Source organism: Amphibalanus amphitrite, unplaced genomic scaffold, assembly GCF_019059575.1.
Source record: "Amphibalanus amphitrite isolate SeventyFive unplaced genomic scaffold, NRLGWU_Aamphi_draft 000430F_arrow, whole genome shotgun sequence".
In the NCBI taxonomy this organism is placed as follows: Eukaryota; Metazoa; Arthropoda; class Thecostraca; order Balanomorpha; family Balanidae; genus Amphibalanus; species Amphibalanus amphitrite.
This window is the reverse complement of record NW_024881924.1, coordinates 18,398-33,854: the sequence shown is the minus strand read 5'-3', so window position 1 is coordinate 33,854 and position 15,457 is coordinate 18,398. Positions and strand designations below refer to the sequence as shown.

The 15,457-nt window shown below is 46.0% G+C and overlaps 1 protein-coding gene and 2 long non-coding RNA genes across 4 annotated transcripts in view; 2 read left to right on the top strand and 1 right to left on the bottom strand.

Moving 5' to 3' along the window:
• The window catches only part of LOC122391300 (transient receptor potential cation channel trpm-like), a gene marked incomplete at its 5' end in the record, with an annotated part of 182,366 nt that overhangs the window by 157,672 nt on the left and 9,237 nt on the right, over nucleotides 1-15,457 (bottom strand). The gene's annotated exons all lie outside the window — the stretch shown is intronic.
• On the top strand, nucleotides 6,429-9,172 carry LOC122391297. 2 transcript variants are annotated; one of them, XR_006258323.1, is made up of 4 exons: nucleotides 6,429-6,456; nucleotides 7,245-7,312; nucleotides 7,621-7,888; nucleotides 8,313-9,172. It is a non-coding gene; the product is annotated as an uncharacterized LOC122391297 (long non-coding RNA). The 2 variants fall into 2 exon arrangements; XR_006258322.1 differs by having other exon boundaries at nucleotides 7,621-9,172.
• LOC122391298 lies at nucleotides 12,689-15,333 on the top strand. Its single transcript, XR_006258324.1, has 2 exons — nucleotides 12,689-12,827; nucleotides 14,522-15,333. It is a non-coding gene; the product is annotated as an uncharacterized LOC122391298 (long non-coding RNA).

Below are 15,457 nucleotides of genomic sequence, written 5' to 3'. Positions count from 1 at the left end.
GGATAATTTGTGTGTTGTGTATTGCAAGAAATCGTCTTTTTGCGTTTTGTCGCTTACGTTTAAAATCGAAGCTACCAAGGTTACTTTCATTTGCTTAAAAATTAAAGTATTTCACCTTTAATTTGATCATTTAGAGGGCACAATGCGTGGTGCTTTCTTTTGAAAAAATTGTGGTGCAAAGCCTTACATACGTATAGGTACATCAACAATGGAGGAGGGGAATGAGCGGTAAAAACCTGCCGTTCTGGCTACAACCCAAGGAACCAAGAGGAACAAAAGATTAGAACAGGAGATATCTCACATGCCACCTATTCGCTTTTCTCACCGAAACATCTCTACGGGCTCAGTGGGTTGACGCCATGGGTCACCGTGACCGGGCTGAGTGGGATCAGGACTATTCCGCTGTATGTGAGCTGCATTTCAGAAAGGAAGATTTCGAAGAAGATTGGTCATTTCGCACCGGCATGCAGACAGTGCCGTCGGCTCAAGAGCGGCGCAGCCCTGTCAGTATTGACCAGCGTGGATTACGCGATGCCCCTTGTGCACGAGCGGCCAGCGAAACGCCATGGCATCCGCACGCCACTCACACCAGAAGCAGGTTATGAAGGGCCAGACCGATGCGTTCTTCACGAATGACAATATCAGCTATCAGGTGGCAACTACAACTGGTCGAGTGTCCGACAGTTCCTGGAGAATGAGGCGGTACTCTCTCTCTCTCTCTCTCTCTCTCTCTCTCTCTCTCTCTCTCTCTCTCTCTCTCTCTCTCTCTCTCTCTCTCTCTCTCTCTCCTCTCTCTCTCTCTCTCTCTCTCTCTCTCTCTCTCTCTCTCTCTCTCTCTCTCTCTCTCTCTCTCTCTCTCTCTCTCTCTCTCTCTCTCTCTCTCTCTCTCTCTCTCTCTCTCTCTCTCTCTCTCTCTCTCTCTCTCTCTCTCTCTCTCTCTCTCTCTCTCTCTCTCTCTCTCTCTCTCTCTCTCTCTCTCTCCTCTCTCTCTCTCTCTCTCTCTCTCTCTCTCTCTCTCTCTCTCTCTCTCTCTCTCTCTCTCTCTCTCTCTCTCTCTCTCTCTCTCTCTCTCTCTCTCTCTCTCTCTCTCTCTCTCTCTCTCTCTCTCTCTCTCTCTCTCTCTCTCTCTCTCTCTCTCTCTCTCTCTCTCTCTCTCTCTCTCTCTCTCTCTCTCTCTCTCTCTCTCTCTCTCTCTCTCTCTCTCTCTCTCTCTCTCTCTCTCTCTCTCTCTCTCTCTCTCTCTCTCTCTCTCTCTCTCTCTCTCTCTCTCTCTCTCTCTCTCTCTCTCTCTCTCTCTCTCTCTCTCTCTCTCTCTCTCTCTCTCTCTCTCTCTCTCTCTCTCTCTCTCTCTCTCTCTCTCTCTCTCTCTCTCTCTCTCTCTCTCTCTCTCTCTCTCTCTCTCTCTCTCTCTCTCTCTCTCTCTCTCTCTCTCTCTCTCTCTCTCTCTCTCTCTCTCTCTCTCTCTCTCTCTCTCTCTCTCTCTCTCTCTCTCCCTTTATTGTGCCGGGCTCTATCGAGCATTTACGCACAGGTTCGGGGTAAGTCAAAGAGGTCAGATACACACGCACAGCATCACATCATGCGACATTGGGACTGCTTAATGCCTTACTTTGACAAAGGGGTGAGTAACACATTGAAACAAATGTAATAATGCAACAAAAGTCATAAGGGTACATACCTAGTCGTTCATGCGTTTTGTAGATATCGGTCAGTCAGAACTGACGGCTGGCCAATGCAGCCTTGAATGAGTCGAGAGAGGTGGCACCCACAGTTTCCTGTGGGAGATTGTTCCAGAGGCTGATGGTTGATGGGTAAAAGGAGTCTTGGTAGCATTTAACGCGACTTGCTGGCAGTAGGAACCTGTGGTTATGTCCTCTTGTTCTTCTATGGGTGGGCTTAAGAAGAACAGTTGGAATATCCATCAGGTTGTGTGATGCGCGGTAGAGGTTCGTCAGTTTTGCACGCTGTCTTCGACTCCTCAGGGTATCCAGACTCAGCGCATTCAGCATGTTTGTGACGCTGCTTCGTCGATCGTAGTCTCCTGTGATAAATCGTGCTGCTCGACGCTGTACAGATTCAACAGCTGACACACGAGCCTTCACAGAGTTGTCCCACACTGTTGCTGCGTATTCAAGCTGGGGTCTGATCAGCGTCTTGTACGCTGTTAGACGAATCTTGAGCGGACAGTGTGAGATGTTTCTTCTTAGAAAAGCCAGGGTGTTCGATGCCTTCCTACTGATGTTGTTGACCTGTTTTTCCCATGACAGTTTGCTGTCGATGTCAAGGCCTAGGTATTCGATGCTGTCGGATGTTCTTAACGCTTCACCATGGATAGAGTAGTTCTTAGTTATGGGTGATCTCTTGTTTGTTATGCGGATGACTTCGCATTTGTCTGAGTTGAATGACATTTGCCAACGATGCTCCCAGTTCTGTAACGACTTCAGGTCTTTTTGTAGTTCGTCTGAGTCGCTTGTGTTGTTGATGACGCGGTACACCAAGCAGTCGTCAGCGAACAGTCGAGACGTCGAAGTGACACATTGGGGTAGGTCGTTAATGTAGACGAGGAACAACAGAGGACCAAGGACTGTTCCCTGAGGGACTCCCGATGTCACTGGAGCTGGTGCCGACTGTTCTCCATCGACGACCACTTGTTGGGTTCGGCCGTGGAGGAAGCTCTCAATCCACCGCAGTGTCTTTCCTCTCACTCCGTAATGTTCAAGTTTGGTGACCAGTCTCTGGTGTGGTACCTTGTCAAACGCCTTGCTGAAGTCTAAGGCAATGGCGTCAATCTGTTGTTGCTGGTCAAGCCCTTTCGCCAGGTCATGTATAGTGGCGATCAGTTGGGACTCACCGGACCGTTTCTTTCGAAAGCCGTGCTGCTGGTCGGCGAGGATATTGTGCGCCTCCAGGTGGTTGATGATATGACTATGGATGATGTGCTCCAGGACTTTGCAGCTAACCGATGTGAGACTCACAGGCCGATAGTTGCAGGCTCGGGCTTTGTCACCTTTTTTGAAAATGGGGGCAACATAAGCCCTTTTCCACTCAGCTGGGACCTGGCCTTGATCAAGAGAGGCTTGGAATATGATTGTAAGAGCCGGCGCGAGCACTGCTGCCATTGCTCTCAAAAGCTGACTTGATATTTGATCAGGTCCACTGGCTTTATGAGGATTGAGGCTTTCTAGAAGTGCTCGTACACCAGCAGCAGATATAGTGATGTCCGAGCGCGTAGGGTAAGGTGAAACTCCCATGTCAGGAATGACTGCAAGGTTTCCTTGCGTGAAGACTGACGAAAACTGTTGATCCAGGATCTCAGCCTTTTCTTGTGATCCTGACTTCAAGAAATTGTTGTCCAGAAGAGGCGGAGTACCATAATTCTCTGTTTTCTTGCTCTTGATGAGGCCGTAGAGCTTCTTGTCGGTTTTGTCGTCGCTGATCATGTTCTGGATGTAGTTGCTGTAGGCCATCCTACAGGCCTTTCGTGATTCTTTTTGCAGTTGGTAGTAGCGCCGCCAGTCGTCAGGGTCGTTTGTTCGTCGTGCTTTTTCGTGCGCTCTTTTCTTCCGCCGACACGACCTCTTAACCTCACGGCTGCACCACGGCTGGCTGAATCTTACAGAGGTGAGTTTAGAGGGCACATGGTGGTCAACTGCAGCGGTGCATACGGTCTTAAAATCATGCCAAAGTGTTTCCACGGTCGGGGAGGGCTCATCTCGTGTCATGCTGCTGAGCCGCTGTACGTACTCGCCGAGCTCAGTAGCCAGTCCTGGAAGGTCTGCCCGCGACCACAGGTGAATCCGCCGTCTGACTGGTCTCCTAGGCCTGGGCGTGACACTAGTCTCCACCAGCACAGCATCGTGGTCGCCTAGTCCGGGGAGCCGCGAGCACTTGGTGACTGACGACGGCCTGTTAGTTGCGAAGATGTCCAGTGTGTTGTTCAGTCTCGTTGGAAAATCAACTTTCTGCTGACAGCCGATATCCCTCAGCATTTCAATATATCCGTTGTTAATGACTTGAACATAATTGTGCCCGGTAATCCTGTCATCTTTCCAGCAGATGTCAGGTAGGTTTGCATCACCTCCAATCCAGAGGACTTTCCGCTTGTGCTTGGTATGAATGTCAGCTAGTGCAGCACACATACGGTCACAGTATTCGGTGTTATTGTCTGGTGGTCGGTAAAGACTGCACACGATTACAGGTTTTGTTCGTGTTTCGATAGTCGCAGCCACGAGTTCAGTGGCACTGTCAACGCTGATTTCCGTCGTGTGGTCACTGGTCACCGTACTCCGGGTCACTGGTCACGTTTCAGCCCCGCCGACGCCTCCGCCCGAATGGCACCATCACAGCAGGAGTGACAGCAGGATGGTGCTCTTGTCATCCAGGAGATAGTGGCCGCGGTGGCGAAATCCACTGAAATGGAGGACCTGGATGACAGCGCCAAGGCCTCCCTGGGACACAGCTCCGGCGCCTTGGCACGCTCGGCTCTGCGCTCGGCCACCAGGCGTAACAAGTACGGTGCCTCCGCCAGCCTGCTGATCCATCGTGGGGCTACGCCGCTGGAGGTACGACTGGAGAAAGACGAGGAAGACATCGACCTCACCGTGAGGATCTGCCAGATTTGGAGGAAACTGCCGAAGACGGAAGCTAACAGGAACCAGCTGCTGGTCTGCGATCAACCAAGAAGTGACGCAGAAGTGACGAAGATAGTCATAAACCGAGATGTTGAACTGACCGGAAGTCGTTTGCAATGATAGCCACGACGTCCTTAGGAGCCTCCTTACAGAGATGTATGCGACGGCTTTCAATCTATTTGCTGGAAAGTGTGGAAACATGGTAACTGATAAGTGAGACAGACTCTCAAGACCACGGTATATAGAGAACTAGGTAAAACCGGTTTGCCGCCACAGCACTAAGGTATTTTGACCACTTTCTTCAGCTGGCCATTAAGACCCAAAAACGAAAAATAGGCGACATATTTGGGCCATATTAATTATGCATTTATTAATTTGAAGTGCATTAGCAGAGGGGAGCCGACAAGAAAATCTGTATGCTAATGGAGGAAAAAAAATCAAGCCATTCGCACCATTTTTCCAAAGCAATTATTTCAAGTTATAGCCGTTTGTTGCGCAAATCTCTTCTTTTCTGTTTTCAAATATTAAAATTAATAATAAATCCACAAAAATATCTACAAATAGTGCTTTCTAGAACTTCGAGCATATCCATGGATCGTGACCCTTCTTGAGTCGAGAAGAGGCAATGTTTCAAGACAAATATAGGGTAAATTATCATGTATTGGTCAATAAATGTGGTATATTCAGGCTCAGAAAAGATTTTTCTATAACATGAGCTACAATTCATCACAGTATATGCCCTGAATTCTAATATATTACAAGAAGTGTAAATTAGAGCTGCAGTTCTACACGGCTCCCGCAGCACACTTCACACACGATATCTCAAAAACGAAAGAGAGTCGCGGTCTATTTAAAATGTCAAAAAACGCAGAATTCATTTTCATATAAGCATGAGAATTCTTTAAAAGAGAATCATACGGTAAGACATTGAATTTTGTTCCCAAATATAAAACTTTGCATTTGTCCGTCACTCAATTTTGAACAAAATGGACATTTTGTATAGATCTTCCGCTAGTTGCCACCAAAATTATACCCTATCCGACGGGGAAACTATTTTTCTTATTTATCTGTGCATGATTATGAGCATAAATAATCGACAGACCAGAAATTTTGCGTCTAAGGTAAGTCACCATTGCATTTGCAGAAGGTGACGCTTTCACCTTCCCTGGATGAATTCTCAAAAACAAGAGGGAGTCGCGATCTATTTAAAGCTGAAAAATGTACAGAATTGATCATTCTATCGATGGTGAGAATACCAAAGACCAAAGCATACGGTAAGACACCTCATTTTGACCTCAAAGCCATAAAAAATGTTTTTTAATGTGAGGTACGTCGAATCGCAATGGCGTAATTTTATGTTCGACGTTCCTGCTAATGATGCATCCGCTTTAATACTTCTGCGTTTGCAGGCGTGATTCGATGTTTGATTGGTCCAGATCAGCTCAGATTCGGAGCAACAACAACTTGACAAACATTTTTCGTCTTTGTTGTGCATTGTCATGCATTGTATTGTCGTGGATGGAGGTTCTTTCATCCATGGTATTGTAATATATACACTTGGTTTAAATTTAATTTGATTTGATAAATTTGAACCTATTCTTAGTGATATGGGAGTTGTCTTGCAAGTACCCACAAGCCCAAATATATATTTTTCAGTGAAAAGTAACATGAAAAAGTTAATGCCATGGTTTAAGAAGTTTGATGCTGGATGGCTTAAGAAAATGCCTTATGGTCAAAGTCGTGTGTACTGTGTTCCTTACATCAAGCACTCAAAGCATCACCGTGAAGAGACAAAGACCAAGGAATGAGGTGTTTGTGTGGAAATGTAAGTAATATTTTTTTTAATTTGCTGGCAAAGCTAGACAAAAACATTGATATCCATATCCACGCTAACAGTGGTTGTCAATATGTGGGTAACAGCGGGTCTGGGTGGGCATCGGGAAGCAGTAAAGACTATCAAAGTTGTGTTTTTTAAATGTAAAAAAACTGAAGTTTTACCAGCTTTTTTTGTAGGTACGCACAAAGTTGATGTATTTGTTGGGTTGGGGTCCATATGCATATACTATTTCTGTTTCATTATCTATCATGCTCGGATAAGTTGATGTCACTTGTGACCAAGGTATTTGGGTATGACGAGTCAGAGCAGTAGCGGCGGAACACCTTCGATTAAGGGGGGCACCGCCGACTTTTGGTCCCATTCTTTCCATGCAACACCCATAGGGCTAATGTTAAAATGCCAAAATCAAAGGGGGGCACGGTGCCCTGGTGCCCTCCCCATTCCGCCGCCTATGAGTCAGAGTAGAGCAGACATTATAGAAATGTTTTCCAACCAAGGCGAGGCGCTTTACCCAGAGAGTCTTCTTTTTAACACCAAACCAAACCTTACCTGACGTAACCTAACCTACAAGTCAGCTACAACCTAAAATCATACAACCTACAAACCTACAGCTGTGCCTCTCCTTGGTTGGAAACCCTTCATAGTTCATTTGACATCTGCTCTACTAATGCCGTTAATTTTAATTTGTAACCTAACCAAACCAAGCCTAATATAATCCAAACCTTGCTCATAACTGTGATAAGTTGCAGTACTAACATCACTTTGATTTTCCTCAGCCCATTACACCATCAAGAGGGAGACCGCACTGACAGGGGTCCAAGATCCATCTCAGGCCCTACTGTAGGTAAGTGTGGACGTCCTGACCTGTAGCCAGAAACACTGCCACTGTAGCACAGCAGCTAATTCCCTATCATCCTTCCAGCTCTGCAATGGTCTGCATTTCTGCAATGGTATCAACCGGCCTGACTGAACACAAAAGCATTTCACTTACTAACATAAGACTAATATTATTCTAAAAATGGTTGTAAAGCAATGTAGAGTGAAATGGATATATGGTGTATATGAATAGAATTGGGTGTCCTGAGACTTGTACTTAATGAACTTGAACAATGAACACTAGAGTAACTAATTCAACTATTTGTTGTTATTCAGACTGCCCGCCAGCAGACGGAGGCCCACCGACGGACGTCGGCTCAATGGCCAACAGTGGCCCGCCGGCCGGCTGACGGTGGCTCGCCGACCGACGCCGGCCCGTCGGCCGACCACGGCCCACCAGTTGATGGTGGCCCGCCAGCTGACGGAGGTCCGCCGGCCATTCGTAGCACGCCCGCCGACGGCAGCTCGATGCACATCCTGGCCTTAACTATGGCTATGTCACCCCCAAGATTAGTTCGCCCCCCCCCCCCCCCCAAGTCCCTAGGTGAGTGGCTGGAGAGTGGAGAGAACTTTGTGTGTTGCCGGGAGGGGATGTCTGCTAATGCAGGTGCCGTTGCAGGGGTCGTGACGTATGATGGGTCTCAGACTCGGGCCTCGACTTTTGAGTGAGAAACGCATAAACAGGTTAATGTATTGCAATTATGGCGAAGTGTGCGACAGGAAACGCTATGAGCTATGAGTTATCGTCGCCGTGGCGGAAATGTGAGGACCGTCGCAACCTGTGACGTCGCCGTGACTGCTAATTGATGGTCGCCTTGACTCGTGTGTAACGGTCACTGTGCATGGTATGTGACGGCCGCCATGACTGTTTATATAACGGCCGCCGTGACTGTTAATATAACGGCCGTCGCGACTGAAACGTGACGGTCGTCGTGAGATCTGACGTGTCGCGACTCGCTGTGTCACAGGTCACCAGTTGCGGGCGCTCCATCTGACGGTGTCGTCCGACGGCTCCACGGTGACCAGCGCCGCCACTGCGGAAACCTTCGGACCCCGAAAATGCTGCTAACCGTACACGAACAAAAGGCGCCATGCACCCAGGACCAGCGCCCTGCTCCGAGGCGGTATCCAAAGAAGGCCGCATAGTGCACTTGCTGTGCTAAGGCATAGTGCGCGCTGACTGATAGGAACAAATGACGGTCAGTTATCAGATCTCAGTATGGAACTCAAGATGGTCGGAGCCGACCTGGCCCGGTGGATGGTGTGCCAGGGTTGATTAAGTGTCGAAAGGAGTGAGACGCCCAGATATGTGAAGGATACGTCGATACGAGCCCCGGCTTCGACTCCCCGTCCCAAAACGATGTTGGCTGTGATTGGAGTTTGGTATCTTTACGGATTCCCCCCCCCCCACCCCACCCCGGAATTTGTGCTATGTAATAGGACGATAATATGTCGTGGTCTCATTTTGGCTCGATATGGTAATAGGTACTTAATTGGATAGATGTTGATGGTATTGGTGGTGGATGTAAATGACAGGTTTGGCGAGCGCGAACTAGTAATCGTGAGTGCACTAGCTGCAATCAGTCGCGCGCTTATTGCTGAGCACCTGTGAGCAAGAAAATGGTATGAAAGTGGTAGTTCCTCGTGAAATCTGTGTACTTTTGGATTAAGTTTTCAGAACAGAAGTGTATTTTTGCCGTGTCCACTGCAGCTCTGGAACAGAAACATAGAGATCGGCTGTGTGCTGTAGCAGGGGCAAGTAGTCCGTGCCAAAAAAAAAATCAAAGGTGATATGTGAATTTAAGTGAATATACCTCGCTTTATTTTCAATTTTATTACAACAGAACCAATGCGTCTACTGCTGATTACCCTCGGCTCCTAACAATAACGTTTGCAATACTGGAAAGTACATAGACAAGACAATAGATACCCTTGCGACCGACTGGCGCGATCCGAGAATCTCTCTCACTGTTTTTGCTGACCTACACACAAAAACACGGCCGAATAGCTATGAGCGAGAGCACGGAACGATGCTGGTGACTGACGGACCAGCGAAAATAGAGCTCCCGTCTACGCGCGGAACAGCGCTGATTGGCGCGGCTCACAGACTCCATTGGCTCATCAGAGTTCAGACTGTTGACGATTGTTGCTCCTCCCTCCCCTCCCCGAGAGGGCGTAGCCAAGTAGTTTAGTTGTGTGCGCAGCTGGCGGCCACCGTCCAGTCGTCTTTTTGCATCTGTGAAACCGTTGAGTGGATGGTATCCAGACGAGCTAGGCGTCGGCGTCGCCCATCCCAGCGGTCGGGCACGGGGCAGCGCAGGTGGACGGCCGGGGATGGTCCGCGACCGCCACCGATCTCGGCACACTCTGCAGAGTGTGGCCGGACGCTCCACGGACACGGAGATGCATAGCGTCGATAGGCCGTATGGTGTCGCTGTCGTAATTATGAAAGCGTAAGTAGAAGGTTGAAGCAAGATAGAATGTTATCGTTTTCGAGCTTTGTTACACATAATTAGTACCTAGGTATTGGCCGTTTCTTTACCAATAATATCGCAAAGCACAGCTTTATGTGCTGGTAACGATATGTGCGCGTTGGTTGCGGTGGTAATCGTCGAATAAATATATAATTTATGAACGTTTCTTGATCATTCAATGATAAACATGGCAATGTTTGCCTGTTGTGAAGAAGACTCCTATACTGCCGCTCTATCGTCCGGAATTAATCGTGTCTGATAACGGCGATTCCGCCACTCTATCAGCTGATTTTTGTTTCCGAGTCACGTGACCAACCGGTGTCTCCCTGCTCAAGACAGTGACAAGACAGTCCAAGACAAGACAAGACAGTCCATCGAAAGTCAGGAAGCAGACACCCCAGCCACTGGTGCAACCCGATCGAGGAGCGACAAGAGGCCAAAGCTCAGCAGGGTCAAGAAGATGTAAGGCGGGGAAGCAAGGTCTCTGATGAAATTGGGAAGGCAGGCGAAGCGAAGTGACACTTGAAGGGGTGTTTTGTGACGTTGGTTTGAATCGTGACGTTTGGATGGTTCGTTGTGGCAGGACTGGTATCGATTAGCATGTAAATAAAGAGATCAAACTCCCATGTATGTACAAGTACTTTTTGTGGATGAGAGTGAGAAATAATTATAATCAAATCAGTGGCATACGTTCCCTCACCACGGTGAGGAAAGTGTAACCAGCAACGTTTAGTAAAATAAATTGCCATTATGCAAAAATGCAGCAATAAACACGAGCACGGCTAGTCGATTGCTTCTTTTTAAGTTTCATTCACATAAACCAATATTTTTTGTTGCCTGTGAGAGGAGATATCGAAATATGGGCACGAAATATTCGGTTCTGTTTTCGGCCCCTTACTGCAGCCACCGGAATCCTGTTTCCAATCCAGTACTACTGTTATCTGTGATATAACTTATCATTACCGATCACAGGCGGTCACACCATGAAGGGAGATGAACTCCTTACAAATGTAGGTGTCCACATTGGCGAGACGATGTCAATCTGGAACCTTGGCAGAAGTCCGCTTAGGTCTTCCCACTACTAGTCACGCCGATCGCGTGGGAAATCAAAGATGTTTTGCCGCTGCTTTTGTGACCTATATAATGAATTGAACTGGTTTCAGTTGTCAGTTTCGGAACAAAAGCGTTGCCAATAGTCACGTGATGAATGTTGCAGAGGTTTTGAAGATGCATCTTATCAATATTACTTCCGCCCCTCTTGGAAAACGCCCCAAAAAATGTGCAAATGTATCAGTGGTGCAGAAAAAAAAAACATGAAAAATCGGAGTAATTCGAAGCCGTATTGAACAGCGCCATCTGTGTGTGACGTTTGTACCTTTAGTGCCCAAGTTGTACCCCAGGGCTCCATCAGAATAGGTGCTAATCTTAAGCACCTTAATAGCAGTTGTTTAGCACAAAAAGTGCTCATCTTTTTTACAGTGTTTACGTTAGCACCTAAGGAGCCTAATTAGCGGATATTTAGCACCATATGCTGATATTTCCAAGATCATGAAATGGGGTGCTATAGTCTGTTTTTATTCAAAAGGTCTTTGACTCCAAGTTCATTATCGAAGTTCTCACGTGAGTCACTCACTTTGTTTTAACAACCGTTGTTAAAATTTACATAAAAGATGAATATAAACGACAAATAGATTCACCGCCTCGTCGATTTCGCATTACAACTAGTTCCGTTGCAACACACCTAGTTCCGTTGCAAAGTAACTAGGTAGTTTGCATCCTAACTAGTTAGTTTGCAAACTAACTGGACGGTCAGTTAGTTTGCAACGAAACTAGTTGCGTTGCAAACTAACGGATTTCGCATACTAACTGTAACATATACATATTAGATAATACAACAACCGATGACCAAAAGCATCCTGTATCACATTGCTCAACCGTGGCTCTTCATGTCTATAGATGCTAATGTTATGCTTGCAGTAGGGTGTTGGGGTATAGTAAGAAGCTATTTGCGTGCTAGCTGAAGGTTCTAAGCGCTAAGGTGCTAAACAAGTAGCACCTCCTGAGTGCTGGTTTTTGACCCTAGCACCCTCAGTGTGCTGAAAAATACACCCTCCAGGGTGCTATTTTTTAACACCCTTCGGGTCTTAGATATGAGATACTAATTAAAAAGCATCTTGTTAGCCCCATACAGGAGCCATGGTGCTACGATTTTTATGGTGTTAAAAATAAACAACTCAAATAGCACCCTCTTAGCCTGCTTAAAATAAGCCGGTGGGTTGTGCTCGTTTTTTACCACGGTACTTAAGTGCATTTAGCTGATTGGTGGTGCTAAACTTTTTTACAGTGTAGTGAACAAGCCGATCAGGATCAAGCCGATCAGGAGCAGCCGCCAAATACGGGTGCGTGATTTGGCTGAGTGAGTAGGCTACTCGACTGGAACAATCGTGAATATTGTCAACCAGCAAACCAGAATCACCATACGCCACGACAATGCCCGACCACACACGGCCGACACCACGTGCCAGGAGATTGCGAGACTGGGATGGACAATCATGCCCCAGCCGCCCTACAGTCCGGACCTCGCCCCATCAGATTTTCATCTGTTTGGTCCCTTGAAGGATGAGTTTCGTGGCCACCACTTCCAGACCGATGCTGAGGTGAAAGGCGCCGTAAGACAGTGGGCGAAGAAGACAGAGAACCCGTTTCGTTAGGGTGCAGGCCCCGTGTAAAGGCGGACATTTGGCCAGATGGGGATTAGAAGAAAAAAAAAACATGTTCTTGATATTATCAAGAGCTTTGGAAACTGCATACGTTCCATGCGCTTATGAGACATTTGTTGCGCAGTGTGTCCTCCCTGTATAGTGTATTTATATACACTGTGTATATTGCCGCCAATTTCTCGGCATTTCCAGCGGTTCAAACGTTTCTTCTGAGTTTCCGTTATTTGAAAAAGGTGTTTAATCGCCCGATCAATGTAGTGGAAGGGGTGAGTCGGCCAGTGATGTCGAGGTAAGCCACCAATTAAGTGCAGCCTGCTCTTCAGTCTTCATGGACTAGACTGAGATGCTTTTTATTTCTGAGTATAATTATAGCCCCAGTGGTGTGACATCGTTCCTCACTTGTTGCAACAAAATTTGTTACTTCTTTATCCATTCATATTCTTTTCCTAAAGCTGCTGTTATTTTTTCGCAACTTGTTAGGTCACAACCCTTTCACTAAGCCTTTACGCAAGCCCTTCGTAACCCTTTCGCAGCCTTTTTATAACTTATTCGAAACAACCCTTTCGTAAACTCATGGTAACCCTTTCTCAGCCTTTTATTAGTTTATTCACAGTAACCCTTCATAACTTATTTTTAACTTTGTGCAATATTTTCATAGCTCATTCAAAATAACCCTTTCGTAAATTATTTGCAACCCTTTCGCGACATTTTCCTGACTCATTCGAAAGAGGCTTTTCATTAACTTATTGTAACCCTTTCACAGCCCTTTCATAATTCATTCAAAGCAAATTTCTCATAGATTATTTGTGACCCTCTGACAACTTTTTCATATCTCATTCATAAAATCTCTTCATTAACTCATTGTAACTCTTTCGGAACCTTTTCGTAACTCTTTTGAAGGAACCCTTTTGCAAATTCTTCATAACTCTTTCACAGCCTTTACATAACTCATTTCAAACAACACTTTTGTTAACTTGTTGGAACCCTTTGGCAAAATTTTCATAATGCAGTGTCCCAAAATTTGTCAATTTGGGTGGAACAAGACATCCAAATGAAAATAATTTTCCACTCCCACCTCCAACTTTCAAGAGCAATTTACCACTCACGAAAGAGCATCTACTTGCATGATCGCATCAGATTCTACCATTGTACAGAAAAGTGTGCAATTTTTCCTTCTTCTGTTCTTTATTTTTTTTGAGGGGGGGGGGCGGGGCTAACCTGATCAAGAATATACTACCCTCATCCCTTTTTTGGAGAGGAATTTTCCCCTCTAACACCCAAGCATTAATGTAATTTTGTGACACTGCAGTCATTCGACACTGCCCTTTTGTAAAATATTTGGAACCCTTTCACAACATTTTCATAACTTGTTTGAAGTGATCTTTCATAACTACCTTTGACATCAGCTTCCCAAGTATGTATTGATCTTCCCTATTTAACATTGATGTAACAAGCAGTGCCTACTAAATTTATTAGTATGCCATTACCACCCAATGTCATTACAACATGCTGCTGAAATCAGAACATGTGTCACTCATGTGCAGTTTCAAGAATTGTTGTGGTGGCTCTGCAGTCTGCAACCCACTTCATGAAACGGCTGCTTGTTAACTCCTCAGATAGTAGGCATATGCTTCTAAGTCTAACCTGCATATTTTAATTCAGGCTGCTTTGAAAAATTGACTTACTTTCTTTGAAATTGGTATCCCATTTGTCAAGTTCCTAGGTAATATGCTCTTTTTTCTGGGCTGATTTATAGTAGTGGCAGTGTCAGTTATCAGTTTGTATTTATTGTTTTACAAATTAGAATATTACCATCAGGCTGCTCAGTGCTCACGCATGAATGTGAAGTTTCACTGGTGGGGACCGAAATTCCTCATAATATCTATTTACCTAGGACTAAGGGGTTTTAAATATGAGCCTTCTGGTGAATGACAGTGACACTGAAGAAAATGTTTTTTGTGACAATTTGGCTTTTCTTTCCAGATGAGTGCGATGCCTACGTGCATCAACGTTTAGTGGACCTAAAGGACATCGTCAGCACCGAGATTTGCCAGCTGGAAACGCAGTGGGGCTACACGCAATGGAGGCACGCGTACCACTCGTCCTAGACAAAGAAACGTCCTCCGTGCTTCCGACGAACTTCAATCGGCGCGAAATTCCTAAACCTCGAGTCACGAGTTCATTCAGAGTAAAATAGCATGGCGAGGAAAAATCACTGTTCGGGACGAAAAGTGGAGTTCAGCAATTTAGATAAAGCCGGCCGTCACAAAATCATATTGTTCTTGTTTTTGCCCTCCTGCCATGGATTTCCTCGGCCTCCAAAGCGGGATGCAGCTGCGACTGCTACTTCTAAAAGTGTGTAAAAGTCATGAACCTATCGGACGATAAGTCGTGATCTCGATTAACTTCGCCACGAGGTTGCGAACTTAATGAAAATGTTCCTGTCGGTGTTCTTGTCCATGATCGGTCCGTTGTTTCTTCGTATTCAGTTATTTCATGTTTGTGATTTAACTGCTGGGCGGGCAGAATCCATGCAAGTGTTTACCCAACAACCTGTTGAAAAACAGGACGGAATGTGACATGCCTTGACGCAGGACGGCCGGCGACTGTTGAAGGCAGCTAAAAATTGTTATGCGACTTGAATTGCGAGCGAATGTGCACCTATCAAAATGTTGGCGCATCAGAATCTGGTGCGTGAGAGTGCGTGTCAAAATGTGTTTATTTGACTGCATTAGATTTGTGATAAATGTATTGATATGCTACTTGCGAAGAATATACATTATATGTGTACGCGACGTTGATTGCGTCAATATGACGAGAATGAACATGAAAATAACTGGCCCGCACCCTGACAAGTATCTCCCATCGCCGCCATGCCTAGGTACCTACATGTTTGGATCATGCCTACTGATACTTTGA